The following is a 6,000-nucleotide window of genomic DNA, read 5'->3' on the forward strand; positions in this document are numbered from 1 at the left end:
CTTCTCTCATTGCCTGCCTCTCTGCCCGTTTGTGCTCTCTCTATTTCTGTCAAATAAATAAATAAAATCTTTATTTATAAAAAGATTTCATTTACTAATTTGAGAGAGAAAGTGCATATGCATAATCCCCCGCCCACCCACAAACAGGGAGCCAGCCCTGGGGCTCCATCCCAGGACCCTGGGATCAGGACCCAAGCCAAAGGCAGATGCTCAACCAACTGAGCCACCCAGGTGCCCCAATAACTAAATTATTATTAGCAAATATTCTATTAGTTGTAACTCATTTTATCGAAATCAGCATAAATATGTATAATTATTACTACTAGTAGAAAGTTTAACTATTTGATTTACAGAAGCCCCTGTAAGGGTTAAATAGACTTGTCCATGAGTCCTCAGGAAATAGACATGCGGCTTCCCAGGCATAATATTTTCTTAATTAGCAAAGTGAAAAACTGAGTAAGAGAATCACTGCCACTCTTTCCCGCAGCCCTCCTTCTCCCCCAGGGCTTTGTGCTCTCACAAGGTCCAGGCGCCCTCTAATGGTCATAGTGGTTAAAAGGAGTCCCTCAAATTCATCCAGAAACCTGCTTGGTTCAGTCCCCTTGAGGGACAGATAGGAGCCCTGAATCAGGCGTGGCCTCTCAGACCCTCTGATACCTTCTGATAGTCACAAGTACGAAAGCCCAAAAATGTAAAGATCAATCCAAATTCCTCTCAACTGATCATTACAAGAGGAGCCAAAATAAAGTTTTGAAACATACATGAAAGCTATTTAGTAACTTCAGTAGAGAGGCTGAGGTCATGAAACTTTCATGCTTGAATCCCAAGAGCCACGAAAGGTGTGACCCCACAGGTGTGAGAGAATGAGACACTTGAGTGTTTCAACTGCCCACCTGATCTTTCATTCCCTTGCCCATACCCTACCAAAGGAGCCAGCTAGCCTCCCAAAGCCCGACTTAGGTATGAGTCCAAGTCACTGATGAAAATGAAAAAGCTGTCTGTTCATGAGGCAAATCCGGAAAGTCCCATCATCTTTTGAAAAAAGAAAAGACAAGATATATTTTCTTAATTTCCCATTTAAAATTAATTATCCAGTTCATTAAATGCAGATGAATTATACATGTGTACTTTCATGATTTAAAATCCCAAACCATAACTAAACAAAGCAAAATCACTCTTTCTGAAGTTATTTTAGACCTTCAGATGGCCAGACAGGATTGTTGTTTAACCATGAAGGATAGTACCTGTGTTTGTGTCTGCCCCCAAACACACTAGTAATTGAGTTTTTAAAAACACTCCCTCCAAAAACACAGCACAAGAATCGAAAGCGGTGAAAGAATGAAAGAGATCACAGAGCAGGAAATGTGAATGTATTGGGATGATGGAAAGCAAACACAAGCGGGGTACCTAACACAATCAGAAGGGAAGAAGCTGGACTCCAGATGCCTAGGGAAGAGGACACTGATGTGAATCCCATGGACCCAGTAGTTTAGCCTGGAAGGGCCCAGGAACCAGAGTCATCTGGTTCAGAAGGTCGAGGTAGAGATGAGAATATCTGTGGGCTCAAGCATTCCTTAGGATCTCTGCATCCAGCCAGCAAACAAGAGAAAAAGAGGGTGGAGAATCACACATGAAAGACAATTATGGGCCAAGTCTGGAAGGAGCACACATCATAGCCGCCTGCACCCCACTGGCCAGAATATAGTCACACGGCCATACCTATCTGCAAGGGATGCTGGGAAAGTAGCCTGAAAAGTAGCCTTTTTGTTCCAGAGAAAAGGAGAACAGGATTTGGTGATTACATAGCAATTTCTGCCACAGGTTGAAATTCTTCTTATCGATAGAGCAAGTTATAAAGTTCTCAATGCTCGGTTATACGGTTCTCACTGAACACTAGATCCTTTATGGTCATAAACCATAACTCTCCTGGGGGCTAACACTGTATGTTTCATGATAAATCCCACAGTGTTTGCATAGGGTTTACCCTGCGCCAGGCATGGTTTTAAGTTTTACGCAGACAAACTCATTTAATTCTCACAACAACCTGTAAGATAAATATTATCATCATCATCCCCATTTTACAGACAAAAGGGAGGAATGGAGTGGCTTATAACTGGCCCTAATCAGTCAGCAACTAAATGGCAGAGCTGAGATCAGAAATCAGCCAATATGGTTCCAGAGTCTATATAGCTCCTAACTTAAATTCTTCCACCCAAAATTGACTCTATATGGCATCAAGAGGAACATTCTTTGGGTGTCTCGAAAACGGGGAAACAGGGGATGTCATGTGTTTCTTAGGAGCTGTCCCAGTATTTGTGGCTCTACATGGTGCAGCCTCCATTTTCAATCTGGATCGTAACCAAGAAGCTCTGTCTCCTGCCATGAGGCATTTGCCAGCCCTCCCCACAATGACAGGGAGGGTGACGAAGATGCCGGGAGGCAGGCTAAAGATCTCAGAGAGCATCAGCTCCGACGGCTGTCCCTGAGGCTGTGGTCAGCCTCTGGCATCATGCAGGTTACAGGATACAGTGGAGGGAAGCCCCCTCCTTGGCAATGCCCTGGATCGCAGTGATCATAATCACATCCTCAGAGCGTGCAATTAAGGACTTGGGAGTCAGCGCTCCCTTGCACAATATAAGTGGGTGGCATTTACTGAGCATTTACTTTCCATCACAGTCACATGATGTTTCATGATTATTACCTCTCTATCGACAAATGGGATTTGCATCTATTAGGAACCTGTAATCCTCACCATAGCCCTATGAGATAGGAGGCCATCCTGCTATTATGACAAACCCCATTTTAGAGACTAGGAGACTGGAATATGGAGAAGTTAGGTAATTTACCCAAATGCATACAACTAGTAAGGAGCAGAGCAAGGTTGTTAGTGTCCAAAGACTTCATGCCACTGGGCAAGAAGATGCATGAGCAGCATGACAAATGTAGGAGAGGATCAACAGGGCCTGGGAGGAGAGGAAGCTCAGACCGGACCACACTGAAACCACCTCCTTGGCTATGCATTTATGCTGCCTTTTTGGTGGGATGGAACTGGAGATGCAGGGAAATTCTCCTTATAGTCATGCATGTATGTGTTCGCACTAATAATTATATCCACCAGGTCCTTTTTCAAAAAGGATTTTATTTATTTATTTGAGAGAGAGAGAATTACAGAGGGAGAGTGAGAAGGAGAAGCAGACTCCCCGCTGAGTCCCAACATGGGGCTCGATCCCAGGACCCTGAGATCATGAACCAAGCCAAAGGCAGATGCCTAACCGACTGAGCCAACCAGGCGTCCCTAAATCCACTAGATCTTTCTACAGTCCCTGTAAGGTCCCTCCAGTTGTGTGATTAATATCTGGACAGGGCGGGCTAGACCACTGCAGCCAGGATTCTGGGGACCAGAGAGAGAGACTGGATAAACACATCACCCCAAGAGGTTTTAACAAGTCAAACAACTCCGAGTGTGCCTCATGTTTCTTATGCTGACATATGATCATGAGTACATGTAAATACATATTTAAACATATAAGGAAACGTGTATATAATACTCACATGTAGATGAGCAAACATATACACATACCAGGTTCAAGCTTCATATCTTCCATCTACTAATTGGAAGACTTGAGGCAATTCTGTAATTCTCTCTGAAGCTCGGGTTTCTCCTCTGTGGAAGACTGCCTCTCTTGCAGGGAGGCTGTATGAAATGTACCTGAAATCTCTTTACAAATCGGAAAACGTGATTTAAGGCTGGGAGTTATTGTGTGTATATGTATCTAAGTACAACACAGATTCTTTATTGGCCTGCTTGACATTTTCACCTTATTATCTCCATACAAACCTCAAGTGAAATTTCCCCATCTCTACTCATCTGCTCCTAGAAGCTCACTCATCAGGGAATGATGCTAAGGCTATCCTTTGGAGGATGGTTGCATTATTTTGGATCCTTAAGAACAGTGCACTCTTATCAAAAGGCATAAATAGTATAAACATTTGGCAGCATTGACAAGAAAAATCTGCCAAATGCCACCTCTACCAGGCCAACCCGGGGACCTGATGAAGCCACATCTTAATTAAAATTTTCCACCCATCCCTACCCCCAGATTGAGTGCCACCTTCCGTGGAAGGCACCCTGTCCAGGCACATTGTGTAGGCGACAAGCAGCGTGGAGCACACCTGAGGGACCAGAATCTCCCCCGGTGGGAAGCCCCAGATCAGAAGGTTATCTCAATGTCAGGGGAAGAGCACAAAATGAGAACCTTGACTGCTCTCTTGGTTGCATTGATGTTGAGCAGGTCAGATCTTCACTGATCTTTGTTTCCCATCAGAATAATGAGGAAAAAATAATATCACACTGACAGCCCCTTGGGTTGGCCAAGAAAGGAGGGTTGGCACAGCCCAGAAAAGCACTTGGCAATCACTGGAGTTATAGATTATGACATAGTTAATCCTTGAGGGCCAGGTGTCTGACCAGAGGATCCCTGGGTCTGCTTTCTCGGGGGCTTAGCAGCACGTCAGTCATGGCTGCATAGCAAATGTAAGAATTGGCAGGTTGCTAAAGGGACGTGTGTTCTCACGTGCAGAAAGGGACGGCAGCAAGGCCAAAGATAAAGAGGGTATTCTCCTACAGCCTGCTGGGGTGCCTGGTTGGGAAAGCCAGCAGAGAACTGGAGTGGAGCTCATCCCACTACACGACTGGGGGACCAGGCTCCTGGCACGGTGCCCCAAGTGTTTACAGCACACCGTCTTGTGCCACATTAATGTCACAGCTGCAGGGGCAGGAGGGACAAGTGAGATGAAGACATGGCCCCCTGATAAGCCATTTTCCTTCCTCAACTGGCTGAGACCAAGCACAGCCAGGAAGCTGAGGTCCAGACAGGAAGCTCCCCTGCCCATCTATGTGAAGTATGACCCATCAACAGCCCTGGGGCCTTTCCCCCTGGGGATATTCAAGAATACACCCTTGGATAGGTTCTGACCACCCCCACCCCCCTGTACCCCCCACCTTGGAGACACATCCTTGACCAGGTACCAGGTGGCTGGGTATGTCTGTGTGTCTGTGCTTGAGGATGGGCGGGATTAGGATGGAAAGCCTCGATGCAGCAACCATGCTGTCCAAGCCAAATTTAGGGTGACAAGTATGAATATGAATATATAGTGAGCACGAGACAAGATTACTTAATATGAAGTCTAGGATTATGGATTTCGAGGGATTGTGGTTTTCCCACCTGCTAAGCACATTGAGGCCCAAAGCTATGGTAACTGGATCGACTCAGAAGAAGAGCCGCCTCCCTCCCCTATTGTAAGCTGTGTGACCTCAAACAAGCTCCTTAGCTTCTCTGAGCCCCAGAATGATCAGCAGCAAATGAGTAAAATAAGCCTAATAATGATGTGTCTGTCTCTGGATCGTTGCAGGATGACGTGAGACGACACCTGTGAACATGACCGCAACTATTTTTGCTATGATTTCCAACTACCTAGCTATCTAAACTTGAACGAGTGGTTACTACTCTCTCTGGGGCTGTGCTTCCTAGGAAATGAAGGGACTGGACTTCTGAGAGTCCTTAGCACCTTTAACATTCTCTGCCAGGACCCAAGAGAATGTATCAGCTTCTCACCATTTCATTAAGCACCCACCTTGGGTGCTGCATGGTTCCCCTTCCCAAAATGACCCCAGTCTCCTCTGCCACAGCCTCCCTTTCCTCTTAAAAAGAATCCGCAATTTTCCTGGAGAGTTAGCACAGCTGTATTCAGCAACTGTATGCAGCAAAAGCTGTGACCTCCAGGCATTGAGGAGAAATGGGGGGCTTTTGGCTTGGAACCCTTCTACAGGACATAAGAAGGCTCAGCCATGCTCCCAGCACCTACTCAGCTGCCCTAAGGAGGCAAAACTGCAGGTGGAAATGAGCAGACCTAGGCTGAGTAACAGATCTGTTATTCACCAGCTGCGAGACTCTGGAATCTTACCTCGCTGTTAGGAGCCAGCTTCCTCCTGCAACTATG

Source organism: Mustela lutreola, chromosome 1 (assembly GCF_030435805.1).
Source record: "Mustela lutreola isolate mMusLut2 chromosome 1, mMusLut2.pri, whole genome shotgun sequence".
Classification (NCBI taxonomy): Eukaryota; Metazoa; Chordata; class Mammalia; order Carnivora; family Mustelidae; genus Mustela; species Mustela lutreola.